General features: G+C 43.6%; 1 protein-coding gene across 5 annotated transcripts in view; it reads right to left on the bottom strand.

Annotated features, from left to right (window-relative positions):
• The window catches only part of LOC146670758 (NACHT, LRR and PYD domains-containing protein 12-like), a 266,232-nt gene that overhangs the window by 123,493 nt on the left and 114,955 nt on the right, over positions 1-27,784 (bottom strand). For 2 of the 5 annotated variants that reach the window (XM_085402823.1, XM_085402825.1), the window contains exon 1: positions 3,980-4,049. The exons of 1 other annotated variant lie outside the window; for it this stretch is intronic. The gene's annotated coding sequence lies outside the window, so the exon portion shown is untranslated. Of the gene's footprint in view, positions 1-3,979; positions 4,050-27,784 lie in introns of those variants that run through there. 2 more of the 5 variants (XM_085402826.1, XM_085402827.1) reach the window with 2 other exon arrangements.

The raw sequence follows: 27,784 nt of genomic DNA, 5'->3' as shown, positions 1-27,784 counted from the left end.
CTTTGAAAAAATAAAGCCAGTTTTCAGAACAGACCAGGGCCCTGTTTCAAGAAGCTGGTTTAGTGCAAACTCTGAGTAAGTATACCCTGAGTTAACGAAAACTGGGTTTTCGGTTTCACAAAGCGGGTTTAGATTAATTCTGAGTGAGTTACTATGACGACACACTCTGTGAAGCTAACCTGCCCCCTAGCAGGTTTACTTCAACTAACCCTGACCTTCTCCGCCTCTTTGTCAGAAACCTGACTGTAGGAAGTGTCAGACATGGCGTGCCCCTTCCTTGAAGAGCCAGTAGATGTTGAAGCCCAAATTCTCCGCAGAGCTCTCCGCCGGGAGAGAGTGATTAGAGCGCGTTCGGACATTTTATCATTTCCTGATGATTTCCTGTGTGAACGTTACCGTTTTTCAGCACAATCTATAATTTATTTGAATAACATTCTCAGGCCTAATATTGCTCATGTGACACATCGCGGACATCCTCTCAGTTCATTACATATTATTTGTATTGCACTTCGGTTTTTTGCAAACGGGAGCTTTCTGTATAATATTGGTGATGCTGAGCACGTTTCCAAGGCTACCATCTGTCGGGCAGTCAGGAATGTTACAGTTGCACTGAAACGTCTCCTGTACTCGTTTGTGGTGTTCCCCGGTCATAGACCCACAAGATTTATCAAAGAGGGATGCCACAAAATTGCAGGTAGCAGGATGAACAAAACTTAATTCATGATGTGGTGATACTTGGACTACTACTTAAATTTTACATTTATTCTCACGGTTCCCAGGCGTGATTGGCTGTATAGATGGCACTCACATTCCAATCATTGCTCCTTCAGTAAATGAAGGAGACTATGTGAACAGGAAGTCTTTCCACAGCATTAATGTACAGGTACATAGTTCCCTGTAGCATTTCAAACTAACAAATTATTTCATTATAGTAATGGATGCTAATTTGTGTTCTCTGCACTGTGAAGATCATATGTGATGCTGCCAACATTATCACAAATGTGGAAGCCAACTGCTCAGCCTCTGTGAGTGGTGGTGGTGGAGGACCCCCACCTGTTTTTCGGGCCTCCGCTTTTTTCCTGTTGGCTATAACGGGTCACATTTGAGCATACAGAGTAAGCAAATATGTACTTGTAATGTGCTCAGATAATTTCAATAAGTGCTTACAGAAAGAAAATTAATGTAGCCTCTAACTGCAATTAATTTACATGGGACAAACAGACCAAGCACTATGGCTCATAATACAATTACACCTTACCTGTTTGGACTATATTTTTATATTTCATTTTTACTTGCTGCCAGGAACGTTTGGGGCCTGTTGGGTTGCACCTGCGCTCACATCACATCACATCACAAAATAAAATGTATGAAATAAAAAATAAAATAAAATATAATAAAATAACGTGTTAAATGGGTGGAAATCCCTAGATCAATGTTTAAATTAACACTCACGCATTGACTCTGTCGGCTATGTTTTGCCATGCATGCTCTCTTTCTTTTGCAGCTGAGGCTGTGTTACTTTTTTTCCGCAAAATTTGCATGTTATCGGCATATGCTGCCATCAGAATTTCGGCCTCAAGCGCTGTAAAATACATTGACCGCGCCTTCTTTCCCTCCGTCTCCATGGTGACTCGCTTAATCTGTGCTCCACTAATCAGGGCTTTATGTATCCTCGTGCGCGCGTTTAACTTGGGGTTAAAGCAACTCCGCGTTGACTGAACTACTTGTTATCAGCCTTTCTGAAACCGAATATTCCGAGTTGGACAGTTCGGGGTTACTCAACCCTGAGTATCGTTTTTCACTCTGAGTTTTCTAAACCGGCTTCCTGAAATAGGGCCCCGGGGCCCGTTCTTCGTACCTCGCTAAGTAAGTTAGCTGGATTTGATTGCTGACGATTTCGCGTGATCTTGGGTCGTTCGGTTCCCCGAAGCTCATCCGGGACTTGCTGCCATAGCAACAGAGCCGTAAGCAGGTCCCGAGCAGGTTTACTTTATGTAAACAGGATTAGATCGCGGCCACGCAGGTATGTCCGCTTCATTTATACGAAAGCAACAGCGATATTCCACCACTGTTTCACCATAAATAAATAACATCAATGTAACTAAAGATAATGCAGCACTTGATCCTTTTATTGATGTCACACAGATACATACAGGTCATTTCCTAAAAAAGGGAAATGTACTATTAACATTCTATTACATGTATGTGATTATTACAGATGTAATTCATATTTTAGAGTAGTAATAGTAAATTACTTCATGTAATCAAGATGAGAGACCACGGCTATAAAAGCGAAGGTGGATTTGGGAAGCCTGTCGCAGCCATGTCCTGTCCGTATACGCGAGCCACCCATTGTGGAAGGTGCAAGATTGATAAGGAGAGTCCTCAGAATTCAGCGTATATTGCGGGATAGACAGGATCCTTTAGCTCAGCGCGACAGTGTGCTCATTGAGAGATATCGATTTTCCCGTGAGGGTATTATTTACGTAACCAACTTGTTGACGAGGGGGTGCAGGACCACCACCTGTCTTTTTTTGCTCTGCCCTTTTCTTGGTTGCTGTTATAAACAAACAAACAGATTATTTCAGGGTCTCTTTCCAAGAGACTAAAAGCAATATAAGTGATAAATATTACCATTCTATAGAATATTCTTATATTTCACTTTTACTTGTTCCCATGTTCTAGTGGGTCCTGTTGTGGCTCTAATGTGAAAGAGGATATAATATAACATATTATAATATAATATAATGTAATATAATATTGGATAATATAGTGTCATATGATAAATCTACCCTACCGCCTACTGGTGTTGGCCAGAGGGGCCGATGGCGCGATATGGCAGCCTGGCTTCTGTCAGTCTGCCCCAGGACAGCTGTGGCTACAACCGTAGCTGCCTCCACCAGTGTGTGAATGTGAGAGTGACTGAATAGTAGCATTGTAAAGCACTTTGGGTGCCTTGAAAAGCGCTATATAAATCAAATCCATTATTATTATTATTATTATTATTATTGTTATTATTAAATTACTTACGAGTTTAATTTGTCAGCAACTTCCTGCCAGCCCTCTCTCCTTGCTTTTGCAGCCTTTGCAGTGTTCCCTTGCGTTTTAATTAAACTCTGAAACTCCTGAAATCCCTCACTCAGGAGTTCTTGCTCTGCTGCCGAAAAATACCGAGCGCTCTCCTTCGACATTTTCGCCGACCAATCAGAGGGTTGCCGATCAATGTTTCTACTATCGATGCGTAGCCCCTTTTACGACACCCAGTGATCTCACATTACTTCATCCAGCTGTACTGATCATCAACAACAGGTGTGTTCGGAGAACCGGGATAGCGAGCTCAAAGTTAGCGCGATGATTTGGTCTTGGATGTAGTAAGCGAGGTACGAAGAACAGACCTGATGTTTATGCTACAGCCTGTTTACCGATATAATCAATATCAGATATCAGAGCAACAGAAACCTCGGTGATCAGGACGCTGGGACTGAGAACAGGAAGTGGCTCAAACGTCACAGTTTCATAACGTCACCCTGAACTCCACTTACAGAGTTTCTGTCGCCATTGTTGTTTTTAAAGTCCCGTGATAAAGGCGGGTCTTTCTGTGAATCCGCACGCTCATTGGCTAATAACTTGCGATTGACACACCGTTATCCAATGAGCGTGCGGGAACTTCCGACATAAAGTTGTTTCCTTTGAAAAACCAAAGTCTGATTATTTTTGCCTCCACTGACGGAGCCTGTTGCTCCCGCCACAGAGACACAGTAATGTCAGAGCGGTGTTTACACTCACCCTGCCTCAGCACAGCTCTCACTCTCCTCCTGCTCTCTCACACTAAACGGAGGCTCAGCTAAACTCACTTCCTCTCTACTTACAGGAAACCAGCGCTCAGAGGAGCCGACCGGCCTCACATTTCACCCACAGACACGAACAGCGTGGAATTATTTTATGTCATAAGAAGAAACATATTCATGTTAACACTGACCGGCCTCAGCTCCACCTTCCTCCTCCTGCTACTCTGAAGGCTTTCACTTTCACTGCTCCGCCCTAAACACAGAGGATGCTGGGACTTGTAGTTTTTTCCTTCCGGTGTGGTCTTCCTCTTTGTTTGTTTGTTTGTGTTCAAGTCATTTCGATCATGTAAACATCAACAGAACACGTGAAGCCACACAGAGTTTGTATGTCGAGGTGGGTAGGAGGGTTTGAGGGTTAGTCACTATGGTCCAGCAGTCCATTCTGAAATTTCTCAGAGTAACAGTGTGACTAAGGAAACAATGCTGCTCAGTTAGAAATGGTTTGTTAGAAATATTATTGTGAATCCAGTTTCTAATAGTTATTGTAGGAGCCATATGAGTTGTTCCTTTTTTGACTAAGTGGGTTGGTTTAAATGGACTCACTGTATTGGTGCACGGGTGTGGGGTGTGTCTCATGGGTGTGGTAGATGATAAATGTGGTTGCACTCACCTAGTGATGGCCAAATGAAGCTTTCCGAAGCACTGAAGCTTGTATTGAAAAACGGTTCATTACTCGAAGCTTTTCAACACAGTCCTCTCCGGTGACATCTGGTGGTGAAAATTTTGAAGAGCAGCTTGAATCTGCAAAATAAAACGGACTGCTCAATTATCACTGCTCACTCAAGAGTGGAGTTCTCTCTGATATTGGGCCACCGTTCCGTTGCTTTGAACATGTAATTGGTTTTGTTTTCTCGATTGGGGGGCTGAAAAAAATGTAATGCGTATCTGCGTAATACATTTTGATCAATAAACTTTCCCTATTTAAACATGCACTATGGTGTGGCCTTTCTTTGCTCATAACTCCTTGATGTTGGTAAATACAATAAGTGAGCAATATATATAATATACATATGATAACGCACAGCACATTATGGAGTATGCCCCTGCTGTGGAGTCCTGCCTCCATCTACTTGTCGTTTAATCACTGGACAGCTTGACAGGTTCATACAAAATATTAGATGAGGCCAATTGTCCTATACATATTTTTGACCTAGGGGTGGGATTGATTGTGAACTGGAAAGGGAAAATGCTTAGGAAGCTGAGTACGGCTGCATCGTTACCGATTTGTAGAATCATTTTGATTCGATACAGGATCCGATTCAATTTGATTGGAATCTGGAAAGTTTTGCCTCAGTCAGAAATATTACAATTCTGATCATTTAACAGTATATATCCATAATTTCGTATCTATTAAAAGAAAGCTGACACATGTGAGACTTAATTAGAGATGTAAACAGAGAGTTATGAAACCTGCAGCTGCAGAAGCCAGCGAGGCAAAGACAGCGCAGACCCGACGACACACCAAAATCTGACTCTGACGCGTCGGGTCCGCGCTCTGTGTTCACGTTTGTATGCAGAATCCGTAAACCTGCTCCCAGTTACTGTTTTAGCTGCATGGTGTTTGACGACATGTTGTGAGGTTTAACCTGAGATGCTGGCGTTTCAGGCATAATAACGTTAATTTACAAATCGACACGGGATTTTAATGAATCAATATCACTTTATTCAATTTAGCATGGATTGTAATCAGAAAGGCGATAATCAAAACCCACCCCTAATCAAGAACTTGCAAAGTAAAAACATGATCAATGTAAGGTAGCCCTTTTGTTATTTACAGTTAACAAGAGGATTAGTGTTACTGTGCGCTGGCTGAGTCTGTTTCTTTTCTTAGAAATAGTTTCTCCTGCCCTGGAGAAAATCCACTTGCATGGAACAGAAGAGGCTGTGGAGTGCAGGAACCACACTGCAAGCTGGTAGATATGCAGGTATTCCTGGGTCCTGCAGACTATCACCTAAAAACAATAAACAAAATGATTTTCTAAACTGTAGCAATGTCATGTACGTATAGTGTCAAATACATTTTTGTAGTCTTCATTAGCTTTAATTCACATGGAAGTGTTCCTAAAGTCATATGCTGTAATGATATTTACATTATGAAAACATGATTTTGGACATTTCAAGTTTTTCACTTCGGCAGATAAAATGAATTGAGCAAAATCAACTCAAAATATTCCCACACGCGAGAACGTCCTCTCTTCCTCGCTGGCTCCATATCTGTCAGTGGAATGATCACCTCGTCGCTCTCTGTCACCATCAACACACTCCACGAATCCCGTGGATGATAATAATAATAATAATAATAATAATAATAATGGATACTTTATTGATCCCCATGGGGAAATTACTTGTTTTTCTCTGCATTTGACCCATTCACTCAGTGAAGCAGTGGGCAGCCCACTAAGCAGGCGCCCGGGGAGCAGTGTGTAGGGACGGTACCTTGCTCAGGGGTACCTCAGGGTAGCCGTTAAGTGGATTCGAACCGCCGACCTTCCGATCATGGGGCGACCACTTTACCTACTGAGCTATCCCTGCCTCACTTCCTTATATCCGTTTGAATCAGGTACCGAAGCAGTTACGTGCGTAATGAAGCTTCGGACGTCACTGGTCACGTGACTTTTGCCAAACGAAGCAAGCCTCGACACAGTGCTTCTGAACCAGTGTGTTGTTTTTTTCGACACACGCTCCGGAGCGTCAGCTTCAAGCGGGCCATCACTACACTCACCTGTTCACAGCACCTGATGTTGATGAGCAGAAAGGTAGGGTGAGCCTGAGGCAAAACTTTCTGTGGACCGCAGCTTGAATGATTTTGATGTATTTTAACTGTAACTTGATGGTTTTTGTATATTTGTGCACTAATTGATGCCATAGACTAAGTTGTAATTTGACATTGTAGTTAGTGCAGTTATTGGTAGTGATGGGCAGACGAAGCCTCATGAAGCACTGAAGCTCTTCCTCCAATTGGTTCACCCCAGCACAAAGCTTCTTGAAGCTTCATTTGCTCTAGTAGGACACCTACTGGACGTAAAAATATTAGTTGGCATGAATTTGAAGTGTGTGGCCTTTTGCACACAGCCTGTAAATGTCAACAACAAAAGGAGTGTGTGAAACATGTATATTGTAGTGATGCAGTATACTGTGTATATTTATACTGGCAGTATGGAAAATGATCATTTGGAAATGCTTAAAATGGAAATGATCATTTACTGTCAGGTGAGGTGTGGTTGGGGTGTGGACAGTGGTTGTGCTTTTGTAACGTTGAAGTATGGACAGCTACACACTGCCTGTTCACATTTTATTCTGTAAAAACTAAATTTTCACTGCTTTTATGACCTTTTTAGTGGGGAGAACATAGCTAGGATTTAATGGTTTAACAAATCTTTTAAATTCTTTGTCCTCCACAATGCTAAATGGCTGGGAGTCCTCAATCACCATGCTAACCAGGGGCCCGTTCTTCGTACCTCGCTTACTACATACAAGACCAAATCATCGCGCTAACTTTGAGCTCGCTAATCCGGTTCTCCGAACACACCTGTTGTTGACGATTAGTACAGCTGGATGAAGTAATGTGAGATCACTGGGTGTCGTAAAAGGGGCTACGCATCGATAGTAGAAACATTGATCAGCAACCCTCTGATTGGTCGGCGAAAATGTCGAAGGAGAGCGCTCGGTATTTTTCGGCAGCAGAGCAAGAACTCTTGAGTGAGGGATTTCAGGAGTTTCAGAGTTTAATCAGAACGCAAGGGAACACTGCAAAGGCTGCAAAAGCAAGGAGAGAGGGCTGGCAGGAAGTTGCTGACAAATTAAACTCGTAAGTAATTTAATAATAATAATAATAATATATTGGATTTATATAGCGCTTTTCAAGGCACCCAAAGCGCTTTACAATGCCACTATTCATTCACTCTCACATTCACACACTGGTGGAGGCAGCTACAGTTGTAGCCACAGCTGCCCTGGGGCAGACTGACAGAAGCCAGGCTGCCATATCGCGCCATCGGCCCTTCTGGCCAACACCAGTAGGCGGTAGGGTAGATTTATCATATCACACTATATTATCCAATATTATATTACATTATATTATATTATAATATGTTATATTATATCCTCTTTCACATTAGAGCCACAACAGGACCCACTAGAACATGGGAACAAGTAAAAGTGAAATATAAGAATATTCTACAGAATGGTAATATTTATCACTTATATTGCTTTTAGTCTCTTGGAAAGAGACCCTGAAATAATCTGTTTGTTTGTTTATAACAGCAACCAAGAAAAGGGCAGAGCAAAAAAAGACAGGTGGTGGTCCTGCACCCCCTCGTCAACAAGTTGGTTAAGTGAATAATACCCTCACGGGAATATCGATATCTCTCTATGAGCACACTGTCGCGCTGAGCTAAAGGATCCTGTCTATCCCGCAATATACGCTGAATTCTGAGGACTCTCCTTATCAATCTTGCACCTTCCACAATGGGTGGCTCGCGTATACGGACAGGACATGGCTGCGACAGGCTTCCCAAATCCACCTTCGCTTTTATAGCTGTGGTCTCTCATCTTGATTACACGAAGTAATTTACAATTACTACTCTGAAATATGGATTACATCTGTAATAATCACATACATGTAATAGAATGTTAATAGTACATTTCCCTTTTTTAGGAAATGACCTGTATGTATCTGTGTGACATCAATAAAAGGATCAAGTGCTGCATTATCTTTAGTTACATTGATGTTATTTATTTATGGTGAAACAGTGGTAAAATATCGCTGTTGCTTTCGTATAAATGAAGCGGACATACCTGAGTGGCCGCGATCTAATCCTGTTTACATAAAGTAAACCTGCTCGGGACCTGCTTACGGCTCTGTTGCTATGGCAGCAAGTCCCGGATGAGCTTCGGGGAACCGAACGACCCAAGATCACGCGAAATCGTCAGCAATCAAATCCAGCTAACTTACTTAGCGAGGTACGAAGAACGGACCCCTGGTCTTCATCTATTTGAGATTGTTCTCCTGAGGAAAGACAATAAAGACAAAGCACAAATATAAATATCACACACGTAACTTATAACAGTTGTATAATATTGTTATATTCCACCAGTGTGTGAATGTGAGAGTGAATGAATAGTGGTATTGTAAAGCGCTTTGGGTGCCTTGAAAAGCGCTATATAAATCAAATCCATTATTATTATTATTATTATTATTATTATTATTATTATTATTATCATTATCATTATTATTAATAATAATGATAATATTATTATTATTATTATTATTATCATTTAGTAACATTACTGCATGCTATATTATCCTGGCATTTGATGCTCACCTGGTCTTGCTCCACAATCGGTGTTCCCCTTATTCTCATGCAAAGCTCTGTAGTGCCTAAGCATGGATGAGGTGTTGCTGTTATATCCCAGCTCCCTGGCACATAGCAAACACTTCACCTTGTACAAAAGTCAAGACAGCTCAACATAAATTCTATTGCACCATCAGTATCATGAAAATACATCTTCTGTAGAAATTTACATACCTTGTTGGGAGGAATAAGATCAAAATGTTCCCACACAGGGGAGGACATCCTCCTCTCCTTAGCTGGCTCCATTCTCTCCTGACTTTCTCTCCTCACTCTCATAAACCTCCAAACTGTCTCCAAACTCTCACTAACCGCAACTCTCCATCAAACACGTACATTTTGAATGAAGTCTGAGGGGTTTATATCGCTGTCATATCTCGCGGCAAAGTTCGAACCACTTCATGAACCAGTCACGTGGTACAGCCGGGCAGCGAGGCTTCGGACGTCATCATTTTCAGCTCCTCCCATAAATGAAGCAAGCCTCGATACGCGCATCGCGGAAACGCCCCCTCCATTACTCTCTGTGTGAGGATCTAAACGTATTCTACGCTAGATTCGACACAGCGAACACCACGAGACCGGACAGTGTGCGCACCGCGGATGACGTCAGTGCGCACACTGTGTCTGAGGAGGATGTGCGGAAGTGCTTCAGGAAGGTGAACGCGCGCAAAGCTACTGGTCCGGACGGGATTCCCGGCCGCGTCCTCAAGTCATGCGCGGCTCAGCTGGCTGGAGTGTTCACGCACATCTTCAACCTTTCCCTCTCTCTGTCTGTAGTCCCAGCCTGCTTCAAAATGGCCACCATCGTCCCTGTACCCAAATCCTCCACCATCTCCTCATTGAACGACTGGCGACCTGTAGCCCTGACCCCCATCGTGAGCAAATGCTTCGAGAAGCTGGTCAGGGACTTCATCTGCTCTGCACTACCCGACTCACTGGACCCTCTACAGTTTGCATACCGCCACAACAGGTCCACTGATGATGCCATAGCCCTGACACTACACACTGCCCTGTCACACCTGGAGAAGAGAGACACGTATGTGAGGATGCTGTTTGTAGATTACAGCTCAGCATTCAATACCATCGTTCCCTCGAAGCTGGACAGGAAACTGCAGGATCTAGGACTGAGCAGCTCCCTCTGCAGCTGGATCCTTAGCTTCCTGTCTGACAGACGCCAAGTGGTCAGACTGGGCAGCATCACCTCATCCCCCATCACACTGAACACTGGTGCTCCACAGGGGTGTGTACTGAGCCCTCTCCTGTACTCACTCTACACCTACGACTGCACAGCCACTAACAGCTCCAACATCATTGTGAAGTTTGCGGACGACACTACAGTGGTGGGTCTTATCACCAAGTCCCCCGTCACAATAAGCGCAGCGTCCCGGTGTTGTGTCTGGTGCTGTGTGAGTGCCTCATGCAGCTCGCATAAGGCGGTGACCGTGTCCGCTTGTGGTGGAATATAAACGGCACTTACAATGACCGATGTAAATTCCTGAGGTAGATAAAAAGGACGACACATGATGGACAGTAGTTCCAGATTTGGTGTGCAGGAGCGTGTGAGAGGAACAACGTTCGCACTGTTGCACCAGTTGTTGTTCACCATTAAACACACGCCGCCTCCCCTTGACTTCCCCGAGTCCCGTGTCCTGTCCATGCGGTGAACCGAGAAGAACTCGGCCGGCTGGATGGCGTGGTCCGGCACCGCTGGGTTCAGCCATGTCTCGGTGAAGCAGAGGAGATTGCAGTCCCAATTGCAGCCCCTCTAGGCCGCCGCCGCTTCCCTTTGTTCTCCCTCGAGATCTCACTCGGCCAGCTCGGATCCGGAGTTAAAAACTTCGAATTGTGAGTACATTGTATACCAATAGAAACAAGAGTGTCACTGTCATACCTAATGTACCCAATGGTGATGATTTTGCCGATTTAGAAACGCTGAAAACTAACTTAAAAAACAAAGACAAAGAAAAAGTGGTCGGAGCAGTCGTGACGGCAGCCGACCTCACCGGCGCCATCTTAACTTAAATTTAGAACGAGAGCAGGGGAGTTTAGTCGTTTTTAAATCCCAATGCTCCGACGTTCAAACCTGTGTTACCAGAGCGACCATATCAGGGTGTTGATGCAAGTGATCATCAAGCGCAGGTATTGGATGTAAGGCCCAAGGTTAAAAATATTTCTCAGCCCAAGGTCGTTTCGTTGGAACAGTCAGAGACGAAGTTATATCAAGTATTTCCAGGTGCAGTTTCGACTACTCGGATGATGTCGCAGTCTCACGCACAATCGAAACCTCTTACACATACAGTGCAAGGTAGTGAGGGTTATGATCATCTAGTCACAGTTTTGAAGAAACAAAATGAAATTACAACTTTATTAGCTGAGCAGCAGTCTCTGTTTTTGCTACCAAGTCGTGACATTCAGTTATTTGATGGTGATCCTTTGCAATATCAAACATTTATGAGAGCTTTTGAGCACATGGTGGAGAGTCAAGCTCACAGTGCTAAGGATTGTTTATATTTTCTCGAGCAATACACTAGAGGCCATCCAAGAGAAATGGTCAGAAGCTGTCAGTATATGCCTGCTGAGTATGGATATGCTAAAGCTAAATCTTTGCTCCAAGAGAACTTTGGCAATTCGCTGAAAATTGCTGCTGCCTACATCGAAAGGGTCAGTAAATGGCCATCTATAAAATCTGATGATGTGAAGGCGTTGCAGGAATATGGGTGTTTATTAAGGCAATGTTGTAATGCAATGGGAGACGTTGAGTCCTTGCATGAGTTGGATGTCTCTGCTAATATGCAAGCAGTTATAAAAAAGTTGCCTTATAAGCTCAGGGATAAGTGGAGGAATGTTGTCTGCGATCTGCAGGAAAGATTTCAACGTAAAGTGGTTTTTTGCGACGTTGTTGAGTTTGTCGAAAAGCAAGTTAAGATCGCAAGTGACCCATTGTTTGGAGACATACAGGATCCTCCAACAGCCATCAGAAAAGAGGCGAGGAATGATAAGTCTCAGTTTTACCCTAAGGCTAAGCGGAGTAGTTTTGCTACTACGGTGGCCAAGGTGGAAGGGAAGATTGAGCCAGCATTGAGGCGAGAGAGTGGTTCAGTTGTGACCAAGGTTTGCTTGTTTTGTGGAGCAGAGCATATGTTGGATTTGTGTCCTTCATTTGAAAGAAAGTTGCACTGTGAAAGATTATCTTTTTTGAAAGAGAATGGTGTGTGTTTTGGTTGTCTGCGCATTGGGCACAGAAGCAAGGACTGTAGGAAACGTCTCTTGTGTAAAGTTTGTAATCAGAAACACCCCACACTCTTACATATTCACTCCAAGCAGAGGGAAAGTGTTTCAGTGCAAACTATAGGAGGGAGAGAACCACCAGATGAAGGTCCTTCATGTGCTGTGCAAAGCAGTGGTGTTATTGGGGCCGGTGAGCAAAATAGTGCTCTGTCCATAATACCAGTTAGAGTGAAGTCTAAGAAAGGTACTCAGTCATTGGTAACCTATGCTTTTCTAGATCCTGGGAGCTCAGCTTCATTTTGTACTGAAGGGCTCATGAATAGGTTGAATCTTTCAGGAAGGAAAACTGGCATTCTTTTGCGGACAATGGGTCAGGAGAAAATGGTCAGTAGTTACGTGGTTTCAGATTTGGAAGTAGCTGGTTTGGATTTAGATCACTACGGTGACTTGCCTGACTTATTTACTCAGAAAAGCATGCCTGTTCATCAATGTAATATTCCTCGACAGGAAGATCTCAGTAGATGGCCACATTTGCGCCATATTAAGATACTGGAGATAAATTCCGGGGTAGACCTGTTGATCGGGACCAATGTGCCCAAGGCTTTAGAGCCATGGGAGGTTGTTAGAAGTCAGGATGGAGGTCCCTATGCGGTAAAAACTATGCTGGGTTGGACGGTGACTCTCAGAGAAGATCGTAAGACTGACATTTTTGATGTGAGTGTCAATAGGATTTCCGTGTCAAGATTGGATGAGCTGTGGGAAGGTCAAATGAAGGCTGATTTTCCAGAATGTATTCAGGATGAGCAGTTTGCTTTGTCTAGAGAAGATCAGCAGCTTATGAAGTCAGTGATGGACTCTGTTAAGTTGGTTGATGGTCATTACACCATTGGTTTACCTTTTAGGTGCAATCGGGTAAAAATGTCAAATAATAGGAAGGCTGTAGAACAGCGAGCTGTGAGCCTTAAACGGAAGTTTGTCAAGGATGATTCCTGGTTGTCAGGGCCAAAGTTTCTTGCTGAACCAGAAATTAATTGGCCAGTGAACCTTGATTTTGGAAAGCTCTCTGTAAATGATCCAGAGATTAAAATGGCCAATTTAGTTAATGCTGTTGATGCAAATGAATACAAGAGTGCATCAATCAGGGACATCAAGAAGGCCTACAGAAAGCTGGCTTTGCAGTTACACCCCGACAGAAACCAAGACGACCCGCAAGCCCTGGACAAGTTCGCAGACTTGGGGGCAGCCTATGAGGTCCTCTCAGATAAGGAGAAAAGGAAACAGTATGACATGTATGGAGAGTACAGGCTAAAAGAGGGTCACCACAGCTCTCACAGCAAGATCTTCTCCAGTTTCTTTGGTGATTTTGGGTTCATGTTTGGTGGCAACCGACAGCAACAGGACAGGAATATTCCCAGAGGAAATGACATAATACTGGACCAGGAGGTTACACTGGAAGAAGTGTGCTCTGTGAACTTTGTGGGTGGCGAACGTGAGTTGAAAGAGGCAGTGGAAGGATGGAATCAGGAACAGATTCATGAGATGCTGCTGCAAAAGGGCATAAAGTGGATTTTTTAATCCCCCTGCTGGTTCCCGTCATGGCGGTGTTTGGGAACGTCTCATAAGGTCTGTCAGGAAGGTGTTAAATTCCATTTTGAAAGTGCAGAATTTGGACGAAGAAGGCCTTTGTACAGTTCTTTGTGAGGCAGAGGCTATTGTGAACAGTAGACCAATAACCAAAGCCTCTACTAATCCTAATGATTTGGAGGCCTTGACTCCTAACCATCTGTTGCTGCTTAAGACCAAGCCATTGATACCACCAGGAGTGTTTCAGAAGGGGGACGTGTATGGACGACGTCGATGGAGGCAAGTACAGTACATGTCTGACCTGTTCTGGAAGCGCTGGGTTAAGGAGTACCTGCCCCAGAGCGTCAGACGTGGCAGAGAATCGGACGGAACTTCCTGGGGATGTGGTTATCGTTGTCGATGATTCTGCGCCTCGTAACTCTTGGGTGACTGGAAGGATTGTGGAAGCAATTTCTGACGGTAAAGGACTTGTACGTCAGGTTCGTGTTAAAACAAAGACTGGTTGTTTGGACAGGCAGATCACTAAAGTGTCTTCTACAGGAAGCAGAAGAGTCATGAAGATTGACTTTTTCAAATGTCTATTTGTATTATTAGTATGTATATTTGTTTATTTTGAATTAAAATTGTACCTTTGAATGTTTGATAAAGGATTGATCATGTTTATCAGTATGTCTCCTACATGAATGAATGAATGAATGAATGCTTTATTGGCCATATGCAGGTTGCCCCACAGAGGAATAGGACCCCCCCCCCCCCCCCCCCGACTTACACACACAACAACAAGACAACACAAGGGAATACAGTCGGAGATCGGCAGCGTTGGGAGAATAACACTGAAAAAATTACACAACATTGGGAAAAGTACAAGAGGAAAAAAAAGAGACCTCTTCTCACGCTGGGCACCTATGGGAGGACAGCATGAGAACAGGAAACAAAAAAAAACTCCTCTGCACAGAGAGCACATTAATGTCCACATCACAACATCAGAGCACATGACAAGCCACAGGGGATGGATAGGGGGGTGGGGGGTGATTCAAAGGAACACAGCAGTCGTCCTGCACCATGCTACCATTTCAGCGCGGCGCGCAGACCCGCTGCCTTCCCCCGCAGGAACAAGCATCGAAGGCGTTTGGAAGGGAGGGGATGAGTGCGTGCTTATCAGTGTAAGTGTATGTGTGTGCGTGTCCATAGTTCAGCTGAGACAGTGTCCTTCGCTGTATCAGGCTAAGTAAACAGTCCTCCAGCCGATCCAGGTGTCCTTCATGGGATGGGAAGAATAGTCATCACACAGTCGTTATCAGGGAGTTGTTTTGGTGGGCTCCAGTCTTGGGCCTGAGCAGCTGGCGCCGTGGTGTCCAAATGTAGAATATTGTTGATTTCTCCTTTATGCGAGCAGCGAATTTAGCACTCTGACACTGGGGCCTCGATTTCCCGTTGGAGCGCTGCGAGCCTCCCCATGATGGTATCAAGCTTCTGTTCCGTGGTGTTGTCATTCTTTTGGTTCTGAGACCCCACACCTGCAGTGAGCCGTTCTGCGATGTTATCCAACTTTCGCTCAAGGGTGTTATTGTGAGCAGGCCTCTCTCTGATGTATCCCATCATACGCTCAATGGTGTTAGTTTGAGTCTTCACGGCAGCTGTAAGCGTCTCCAAGGTGTTAACCATGCTGCGTTCGGTGTGGGAGGCCGCGCCTCGTCCCATCGCTTCAATTCCAGCGGTCAGCTTAGGGGGGGTTTGAACAGCTGGTTCCGCTCTCTTATTTCTCCGATAAGTCAGGGCCAAGCCAGCTCCGATCAGCAAGAACCCTGTTATCATGGTTCCGAATAGGTAAATATCTTCAGCGTCCTCGATAGACAGTCCCACCAGGCACAAGATCCTCCAGGTTTGCCACCCATCCGTCGGTAAACTGTACCTGGGCTTGTTGCAGTGACCTGAAGTTACTAAACTTCATGAGTGTATGCACTCACTCCAAGAACCGTATAATTATAAATCTGAGCGTGGTGAAAGTTGGGCAGCACGCTGACGTCTTTTGTCCCTCTGTGTGCTCGTCAGGGTCTGACCCTTTCACTCTGATTTTTTTCCTCGTATCTTTTCTTTGTCTTTTCATTAAGTCTGTCTTTGTACGGACCGGCATTGTTCTCCTTCGTTTTGTACAGAACCTTTTTGGGGGGCAAAGAAAAACAAGAAGGTATTGGAACAGAAGAATGAACGTTTTGCGGTGCTGCAAATGCTTGCATTTGATGCGGTACTTGGATTGTTTTGCCACGAGTTCACGGCATGCAATGTGCGAAAGTCACGTGGGCTGTCAATCTCTATTGGTGCACGGGTGTGGGGCGTGTCTCATGGGTGTGGTAGATGATAAATGTGGTTGCACTCACCTGTTCACAGCACCTGATGTTGATGAGCAGAAAGGTAGGGTGAGCCTGAGGCAAAACTTTCTGTTGACCGCAGCTTGAATGATTTTGATGTATTTTAACTGTAACTTGATGGTTTTTGTATATTTGTGCACTAATTGATACCATAGACTAAGTTGTAATTTGACATTGTAGTTAGTGCAGTTATTGGTAAATTGCAGTTATTTGTTTGTGCAATCTGTGCATTTGTTTAATAGTTAATCCCATGTGCTGATTTGTATATTGGACAGTTGCATGTGGAATAAAAGGAGCAAATGTTACAGTGTATTTTATGTGTTCATTGCTGCGCGTCATCTGTGTCCTCATGTTTAGCCTGCCGCGGCCATAGGTTGGAGGAGCCGCAACAGTTATAACAGCCATGAGTCATACGGATACTCATGGGAACACCTATCAGGTCAGGACTCACCATGGCACAGGGATACACTGATTAGCTAGAGTCATATCTAGAGCAGGCTTTCCTTGTCAAGATGATCCCACACTGCTTCAATAATGCTGAGGTTCAGGCGTTAGGCCAACACATTCTCAACCCGGCACATAAAACACAGACGATTGTGACGGGTTGTCGGTATTTTACACGCTGTGAATGATAATGCTCTGGTTATGACTGATTGTCAGAGCTGGTGTAGAAAGAAGAAGACAGTGGACATATTTACAGTGAGGTCAGTGGACAACAGTTCAACCCAAGGGCGTAGATTTGGTTTTGGCATTGGTGGGGACGGATGATTCAACCACCGAACCCTGCCCTGTTTCTTTTTTTTCCCCTTTTTGTCTTCGCTTCTTGAGAAAAGGAGAAATATACTTGCCTACATATGCTATTCTACCTGCTTTTAAACCATTTAAAATTACAATTCATAGTTTTACATTTGAATTATATAATGTTAAATTACTATTAAACAAATGACTGACGAAGTATTTTAGGCTTTAGTTTACTTCAGCCATATTCCATATAAATCAGGTATCATACAAAAATAAAACTAGCTTCAAATACAGTCATGACAATAAAAGAATATGACTTTAAGGACTTAACAACATTACTTCAGTTACACCAACATCTCTGACACATCAGCACTAAGGGAACACTGAATGACCTGCTGGGTTTTGTCCATAAAACTACTCGTCTAAGATTACCACAAAGTAAAAGATCTCTCAGCAAAATTATGCAACATTTTAGGCACTATTGCCCCGATCAAGTCAGTGAGCTGGGATTTTTTTTTATTCTAAACATGAACTACTGTTGTTAAGGTTCAAATATTGAGGAAGGAGAGTACAAACAACCAGGTCCAGAAGATCTTGGTCAAACAATTGATTTTAATGAATACACGCGTGGGAAGACCAGTCTGTACGCAGACAGCACTTGATCTTCGACTTAGTCAAAGCATACACAGATTTTTATAGCATCAGGGTTTGAATTAACGACGCCCCTTCATACGTCACAGACAGAATATATACACACGTCAAATCAAAACCACAATGACTTTTAACACAGTTTAAAAGAACGTTGTCTTCGTCTCGTCTGGAACACGAGCCCCACATCCTACCAGACGCTGTTCCTCTTTCCAGAGACAAACATGACCAACCTCTCACCTATAAATGAGTCTACTAATGTGTGTGTGTGTATGTGTTGACCCTACATGCCCTCTCATCTCACCCGTTGCACTTCTGACCTTTTACCAGACCAGAGGCTCATCCTTATGTGTAATAACCTAACTGAAACTATATGTACTATGTTGAATAAATGTTTTAATCAAGAACCTCTACTAAGAGCTTAATAAAAGAATATAAAAGTATAACAGACAATTTGAATAACCTAGTAATTCAAATAGCCTCGTCTAACCTGCTCAGAATAACTTAGACTCTGCTTTCACTTCTGCTTTCCCTTCTGCAAACTCTCTGCAACTTCCTGTCAGCCTGCAACTTATTCTTTCTAAAAGACACACACTGTCTGAACCTCTGAATACAATATCAATGCTGCAGATTCTATTATTAATGCAATGGTAATGATGATGATTATTTAACAATAGCAGTAAAATAATTTCCCTGCTCCACACTGTTACAGCTACTGGTGTCCCACACAACAACTCAATGTCCACTATGTGAAGCAGCCAAACACATGCCTGCTCCTCTCGTTAACTGAGATAAACTGCTGTCATATTGGTTTTACATCTATACTGTCCAGCCTCTCCTGGTGGACACACAGCAGCATTGTTTAATCTCTTTTGAGTCATTGTTAACCTTACCCATCTTTTTAGTCTTCTGAGAGCACTGAAGCTTCTTTCAGCCTCAGTACCTGCGTTTTATCCTCAGATTAAAAGTATTATTCTGTGCTTGATGTGCCTCACCTTTGGCCCTGGCTCCTCCCCTCTGACTGCACTAGGACATATTGCCACCTGACAAAATAACACATTGATTCGTGCCATATAAAAAGTGAGACATGTCAATTCAGATTCTTTGTCAAACATACACTAATGAATCAATTTACATCAGCAGCCTAACAATTGTCATGATAATAAATACTAGTTAATCATCAGTCACCTGTGAGCTCGCCTCTTCACCTCTGAGCTACAACATGGCAGAGCTGCCTCTGTCACCTGATGAATAACAGTGAGACACTCCACATACATGCAGTCACACATGTGCTTCAAATACAGTCATGAACCAACAAGTCATCATTTCACCTGTGTCACCATTACTCTCTGAGCTTTGTGTTGGTTGGAATATTTGCAAAATCATGACTACCTCATGACATTTTGTCTCAAAATTTAACCCTATGAATATGTCAGCACCATTAGGATGAAATTATTGTGTCACCAACATTTAACGTTAGACATATAATTTTAACAGCCTCTGTAAACTAATATCCTGGCTGCTCGAGGCTGCAGTTTTCTCTGACAGCTTTAATCAAAATTAGAAATGCTGCTCTGAGACTGAGAGAACTAACAGTGCTGCCTGTTGTGCAGTTAGTTTCCCAAACACGTTATTCATGGTTACATACAGTTTTAGACTGATGTGGGCCAAAGCCTAGCATAGCCTGTAACGTTATTATGACACATTTTATGAGTGAACTTGGCTTTAAGTGACTTACAGGTTTCTTTGAAAAAGACTTTCTTACATCCAGATTCTTCCTCTTTGCTGTCGTCCTCCTCTCCTCCTGGCAGCGCAGGTTTGCCACTGCTAGAACTAAACAGCTCCCTGAAAGGCTCAGCCAATCACATTGGCCATATTTGTCACATGACATAGGACTTCAGTAGAGCACGTGATTTAACTCTTTCTGCACCGCTGGGTGAATGAGACGTCGACAGATGTTGGTTTTTTTGGGGGTTTTTTTTCTTTTTTTCTATCGGGTTAGTTTTTCTTTACTCTGTTAGGATGCCTGGGTCGTTGACCCAGGGTATTTGAGTTTATTATATTATTTATACTTTTTAGTCTTTGGTTTCTTTGAGTTCTGTCTTATGGTTTATGTCTCTGTCTTCTTTAGTTGCTCTGTCTCCCCTATCACCTGTATCCCCTTGTCTAGTTTGCGTCTCTGTGTATCCTTAGTTCCTATATCCCCGTGTTCAGTCAGTGTTTGTGTCTGCCCTGGTCCCACGTCTCTGTTCCCTCTGTAGTGCCTGCATGTGAGTCTGTGTTATGTGTTTCCTGTTTTACTTTGAAGGTCTCTGTCTTATCTCAGTGTGTTCAGTTTACGCTTCCTTTTGTCTCGTCAGTTCTGATTTGCCCCAGCTGTGTTTCCCTCCTGTTACCCATTCCCTGATTGCTCCCTCTGTGTACTTAAGCCCTGTGTTTCTCTATGTCAGTGTCGCGATCTACCGTTTATTTTGCTGTGTGTTTTGCCAGTCCACCGGTGTTAGTATATTTTGAGTTTTTCTAGTTATGTGATGTTTGCGTTCAGCATTAAAGCTGTTTTGGTTTAAGTTCTGTCTCCGGAGTCTGCACCTTGGGTCCTATTCCTGTCCGCACACAGCCGTCACCTAACATACTCGAAGAGATCAAATTATTGGTGGGGACAATTCAATAATCGCTGGATATTGGTGGGGACACGTCCCTTCCGTCCATGCCAAATCTACGCCCTTGGTTCAACCCCACAGTGGTGGGTGCACGAGTGCAGTCTCCTCCTCCTCCTAGCAGTGCTTGTGGCCGTGTTGTCAACTTAGCGACTTTGTCGCTATATTTAGCGAGTTTTCAGACCCCCTTAGCGACTTTTTTTCTAAAAAGCGACTAGCGACAAATCTGGCGACTTTTTCTGGTATTATTGGAGACTTATTTATGATGACTTTTTGACGTGAAAACGCGTATCGCTCTTACTCTCAACAAGCAGCGGTGCTGCGGTGGGCACCTCACCCGTGCCAAAGCGCTCCCAGGCGGAGGACAGTCCTCCCCAGCTGCTATCCGGGCATGAGACGTTCACACCTGTGCGTCCAAAAGGCAAATGAATCGCGCATGAGCGAAGCCGCTGCTCCCGCACTAGCTGTGTCCCAATTCAGAGTCTGCGCGCTTGAAGTATGCATTTCAAGTGCGGTTACGTCACCGCCACGCGACTACGGCTGTCCCAATTCGAAGTGTACTTCAAATGCGCCGTTGATTTCCCCAAATATCAAGCGTGGTCCGGTGCACGCTTCGTGGTCCCATATATCCCACAATTCATAGCGCGGTGGGTGTGGATAATTTTGCCGCAAAATACGGCAGAAGGGAGCGGCCGAAGAGGGTTTTTTTTTCCAAACTTTATTGAACTTATAAAGCGAACAGTCAGTCATTCCAGTTCAGTTTGTACGGTAGACATACAAGGCAAATAAGAGTAACAATATACAGTACAATGAAATAAGAAGGATAAATAAATAAAGGATAAAAAAAAGAAAAAAAGGGGGGAATGTGACAGACTTCATAACAACTTTGTACTTGAAAGTTGTGACAGCTCATTCATTAAACATTTCTGAATGAACTTCAATCAATGATAAACCTTTTTTATTGGAATTTAATTTAAGAGAGTTTAAGTAATATTCAATTTCAATCAAAAACAAATTAATGATGGGGTTGAGTTTTGAACTTTACATTTATATATATATATATATGGAATTTCCCTAATAAGATGGAGCGGCCGAAGAGTGAACTGTCAAAAGTACTGAATATGACGTCACTTATTTATGTGCGAATGTTTAATAATTAAAGTCAGTCATATATCCACAAACACAACAAGCTGAAAGTCAGTGATGTGTGTGTGTGTGTGTGTGTGTGTGTGTGTGTGTGTGTGTGTGTGTGTGTGTGTGTGTGTGTGTGTGTGTGTGTGTGTGTATATATGGGCCATCAACACGTATGCCCTGCCCGTGATCAGGTACCCTGCTGGGGTAATAGGCTGGCCAAAGGAGGAGATAGAAGCCACTGACATCAAGACAAGAAAGCTCCTTACCATGCATGGAGGGTTTCACCCCAAGTCCAGCACCCTGAGGCTGTACGCTAAGCGGAAGGAAGGGGGCCGGGGACTGGTGAGTGTCAGCACCACAGTCCAGGATGAGACAACGAACATCCAAGAATACATTGGGAAGATGGCCCCAACTGACCGAGTGCTCAGTGAATACCTCAGGCAGCAGAAACCCAAGAAAGAGGAGGGAGACGAGGAACCATCATGGAAGGACAGGCCCCTGCACGGTATGTACCACCGGCAGATAGAGGAGGTGGCTGATATCCAGAAATCCTACCAGTGGCTGGACAAAGCTGGACTGAAAGACAGCACAGAGGCACTAATCATGGCAGCACAAGAACAAGCTCTGAGCACAAGATCCATAGAGGCTGGGGTCTATCACACCAGGCAAGACCCCAGGTGCAGGCTGTGTAAAGATGCCCCAGAGACAATCCAGCACATAACAGCAGGGTGCAAGATGCTAGCAGGCAAGGCATACATGGAACGCCATAACCAAGTGGCCGGCATAGTGTACAGGAACATCTGTGCCGAGTATAACCTGGAAGTCCCGAGGTCAAAATGGGAGATGCCCCCAAGGGTGGTGGAGAATGACCGAGCTAAGATCCTGTGGGACTTCCAGATACAGACGGACAAAATGGTGGTGGCTAACCAACCGGACATAGTGGTGGTAGACAAACAGAAGAAGACGGCCGTAGTGATCGATGTAGCGGTTCCGAATGACAGCAACATCAGGAAGAAGGAACACGAGAAGCTGGAGAAATACCAAGGGCTCAGAGAAGAGCTCGAGAGGATGTGGAGGGTGAAGGTGACGGTGGTCCCCGTGGTAATCGGAGCACTAGGTGCGGTGACTCCCAAGCTAGGCGAGTGGCTCCAGCAGATCCCGGGAACAACATCGGAGATCTCTGTCCAGAAGAGCGCAGTCCTGGGAACAGCTAAGATACTGCGCAGGACCCTCAAGCTCCCAGGCCTCTGGTAGAGGACCCGAGCTTGAAGGATAAACCGCCCGCAGGGGCGTGCTGGGTGTTTTTTGTTTTTTTGGTTTTGTTTTGTTTTTTTGTTTTTTTTTTCATAATAATCTGACAATACTATAATATTGGCCATATTATATTTACATTACCACAGTGAGATGACTTTAGTCTCATGAACAACATTAGCTAATTGTTATTTACTAGCTAATCTTAAATGACTGTTCAGCACAGAAATGAAGCCCAACTATCATGTTTTACAGTCCTGTGGTCTCAGCCTCAGATACTCAACTAATCAAAGTGATGTCATGACAAAAATGAATGACCAACAAAACATTTTTCTCCTTCATTTCTGTCAAACAAAGCTGTATGTAACGTGTCTCGCGGTTAGTATCATGGTTGCTAGGCAACCTGAACAGAGCGACGAAGCGTATACCGTCCCATTTCACAAGCCTCTCACTTCCGCACTTCTCGTACTTATAGTACGCACCGTACGTAGTATGCGTAGTGCGCGTACTTCAAGCGTGCAGACCCTGAATTGGGACACAGCTACTGACTGTAACGCAGCCAGTTCTTCCTTTACTGTTATGCTGTTTTGTGGATCACAAGGTTTAAAACTACTTATAAACACACACTCTCACACACAAAGTATCTCCACCAGAGTGCCAGTTTCGGGTCACTTTTGCCGGTCCAGGCCTGGATAAAGGAGCAGGATTTGAATTGTGACATTAAAAAACAATAATTGCTAAAAGAAATTTAATTTGTAGTTGTAAATAAATTCTAACTGCATTTAGGATGTTTTTTACTCACTCTATGTCTCTTCCACGATGTTATTTCTCTCTCCAACAACGTAGGTTAGAATTACATTAGCATGACCAATTATGCAAATTAGGCGATGACGTCATTTGACGACTTCTAGCGACTTTTAGGACAGCCAATAGCGATTTTCCTTACTGAGAAGTTGGCAACACTGCCGTGAAGTGAAAACACACACAGTGACTCCTTCCCAAACAGTTATCCTTTGTGGCAACACAGCTCCCTTGACTTCTCTCCGTTCCCCATTCCTAGTGGCATAAACACAGAAACCTCGAAGCACAGGCCGAGGGGGAGGTGTGGCAGCAGTTTTTCACACCAGCCTATTAATCAACCAAAGACCCAGACAGACTTTTAATTCATTTGAAAGCCTGATGCTTAGCCTCGTCCACCCCAGCTGTAAAACTCAGAAACCAGTCTTACTTGTTATCATCTATCGTCCACCTGGGCCTTACACAGAGTTTCTGTCTGATTTCTCAGACTTTATATCTAATTTAGTTCTGAGCTCAGATAAAATAGTTATTGTGGGTGATTTTAACATCCATGTAGATGCTAAAAATGACAGCCTCAACATGGCATTTAATCTGTTATTAGACTCAATTGGTATCTCTCAACATGTAAAAGAACCCACCCACCACTTTAATCACACTCTAGAACTTGTTTTAACATATGCATAGAAACTGAACATTTAACAGTGTTTCCTGAAAACATATATACATGTAAACATACACACACACACACACACACACATATATATATATATATATATATATATATATATATATATATATATATACACATATATATACATATATACGTGTATATATATGTATATATGTATATATGTATATATATGTATATATGTATATATGTATATATGTATATATATATATATGTATATATATATATATGTATATGTATGTGTATATATGTATGTGTATATATATGTATGTATATATATGTATATATATGTATGTATATATATGTATATATATATGTATATATGTATGTATATATATATGTATATGTATATATATGTATGTATATATATGTATGTATATATATGAATGTATATATATGTATATATTAGGGGTGCAACGATACACAAAATTCACGGTTCGGTTCGGTTCGATACTTTGGTGTCACGGTTCGATATTTTTTCGATACAAAACAATGTTCAAGCATTTTTAATTTGTCATTTATTAAAATTATAAATATATATTTTAACTCAAAAGTACAGTTTTTAAATTTAACCCTAACCCTTGTGCGTGTTTTTTATTTTGACAGCGAATGCACACCTGCGGACCACTTATGTGCAGCCCTGGTTATTTAGCTCATCATATTGCAGCCACAGAAATTATTTTGTCCATGAAACCATAAAGCTGCACTTTCTTTTTGCCTTATAGTCTGATTTGTCATAACTTCTCCGTTTTGTGGTAAGCTTTTCTTTGGCTGTCACTTCTTCACCCTGACCTGTCTTATTTGGCTCAGCAGAACTGAAATGCTTTTACACACGCACTCACATAAGCTCAGCGATTCTCTGCGCGATCAACCTCTCACATGTTTAAGCTTGCTGCGGGAGATTTCACTTGTCATGTTTGCATAGTAAGCTAACGATTAATAAGACGATGTCAGAGGAATTGGTGCGCAAATTATCATCACTCACAGATCAGTGCTGTCGCTCTCTATACACAGTTCGCACGATTGCAAAGTGAAAGCAAAAAAACAAGCGCAAATTCAAACGCGACTTCAATATGTCACATATTGACAGTGGCTCACCGATGCCAATGACATAATTACCCAGCTACATTTCCGAAAGAATGCAAAAGCATTGACATATATTTTTCCTACAATAGCCCGACGGGCAGGGAAGAGATAGAATTTTGGTAGCCCGACTGAAAAAAATCGCTAGCTCCGGGATGTCGGGCTAGCGATATTGCAAGCCCTGTATCTGATTGAGGAATCACTCATCTTTGGAAAAGAGAGTTTATTACAGAGAAATGGCTCTTTCCAAAATAAAAGCTATACTATCCGCTTCTTCTGGGCTATATTCTCAGCAGCATAAGGAGAATCATGTGCTAACAGCTGTCTAAATGACTCGGCTAAAGTTAGTAGCATGCTTGCTTTTTTTTGTCTGCTTCCACTTGTCTTTGCACTAGGATGATGTCGGCGTAAATGTGCAGTCATATTCGTTGTGTTCCCACTAGTGCTTTGAAATGACCTTAACGCCACAACACGGCAAATCTCTGTTAACGAGCTACCGCCGATCGCTCCGTGCATGGGGCTAGACGGCCAACACGTTAACGAGCTAACTGCGCTAACACACTAGTTCACACCAATGTAATTGAGCATTGCATGGCACATCCAACATACTGTTTTACTTTAGTCCATGACGCGCTTACCTTCAGGGTCATACGTCACATGAAAACCAAAATAATTCCAAACGCCAGATCTGAATGAGAGTGGGGGAGGTCCATGTTAAAAGGAGAGCTTAACTTCTGTCTCGCTAGCTTGCCCTGCGCTCTTCCTTCTGACTATGCTGTCTGTGTTGAGCGCTCAGTGGATCTGCGCTGGACAGTGCAGCCTAGGCGGAGTAGTCGAACACAGAGTCACTGAGCGCTCAACACAGACAGCATCGTCAGAAGGAAAATTTATAAAATAAATTACAAATGTTGTATTGTTCGATACATATGCGTACCGAACCGAAAGCACTGTATCGAACGGTTCAATATCGATACGAATATCGTTGCACCCCTAATATATACATATACATATATACATATATATATACATATATACATATACATATACATACATATATATATATATATATATATATATAGATATATATATATAAAACACCCAGCACGCCCCTGCGGGCGGTTTATCCTTCAAGCTCGGGTCCTCTACCAGAGGCCTGGGAGCTTGAGGGTCCTGCGCAGTATCTTAGCTGTTCCCAGGACTGCGCTCTTCTGGACAGAGATCTCCGATGTTGTTCCCGGGATCTGCTGGAGCCACTCGCCTAGCTTGGGAGTCACCGCACCTAGTGCTCCGATTACCACGGGGACCACCGTTACCTTCACCCTCCACATCCTCTCGAGCTCTTCTCTGAGCCCTTGGTATTTCTCCAGCTTCTCGTGTTCCTTCTTCCTGATATTGCTGTCATTCGGAACCGCTACATCGATCACTACGGCCGTCTTCTTCTGTTTGTCTACCACCACTATGTCCGGTTGGTTAGCCACCACCATTTTGTCCGTCTGTATCTGGAAGTCCCACAGGATCTTAGCTCGGTCATTCTCCACCACCCTTGGGGGCATCTCCCATTTTGACCTCGGGACTTCTAGGTTATACTCGGCACAGATGTTCCTGTACACTATGCCGGCCACTTGGTTATGGCGTTCCATGTATGCCTTGCCTGCTAGCATCTTGCACCCTGCTGTTATGTGCTGGATTGTCTCTGGGGCATCTTTACACAGCCTGCACCTGGGGTCTTGCCTGGTGTGATAGACCCCAGCCTCTATGGATCTTGTACTCAGAGCTTGTTCTTGTGCTGCCATGATTAGTGCCTCTGTGCTGTCTTTCAGTCCAGCTTTGTCCAGCCACTGGTAGGATTTCTGGATATCAGCCACCTCCTCTATCTGCCGGTGGTACATACCGTGCAGGGGCCTGTCCTTCCATGATGGTTCCTCGTCTCCCTCCTCTTTCTTGGGTTTCTGCTGCCTGAGGTATTCACTGAGCACTCGGTCAGTTGGGGCCATCTTCCCAATGTATTCTTGGATGTTCCTTGTCTCATCCTGGACTGTGGTGCTGACACTCACCAGTCCCCGGCCCCCTTCCTTCCGCTTAGCGTACAGCCTCAGGGTGCTGGACTTGGGGTGAAACCCTCCATGCATGGTCAGGAGCTTTCTTGTCTTTATGTCAGTGGCTTCTATCTCCTCCTTTGGCCAGCCTATTACCCCAGCAGGGTACCTGATCACGGGCAGGGCGTATGTGTTGATGGCCCGGATCTTGTTCTTACCATTCAGCTGACTCCTCAGGACTTGCCTGACCCTCTGCAGGTACTTGGTGGTTGCAGCCTTTCTAGCGGCCTCTTCATGGTTCCCATTTGCCTGCGGGATCCCCAGGTACTTGTAACTGTCCTCTATGTCTGCAATGTTGCCTTCTGGTA

The sequence above is a fragment of the Rhamphochromis longiceps genome, linkage group LG4 (assembly GCF_057381845.1).
Source record: "Rhamphochromis longiceps isolate RC_006_pf linkage group LG4, R_longiceps_female_GT1.1, whole genome shotgun sequence".
In the NCBI taxonomy this organism is placed as follows: Eukaryota; Metazoa; Chordata; class Actinopteri; order Cichliformes; family Cichlidae; genus Rhamphochromis; species Rhamphochromis longiceps.
The sequence above is the reverse complement of the archived record's forward strand: the minus strand, read 5'-3'. Positions and strand labels throughout refer to the sequence as shown.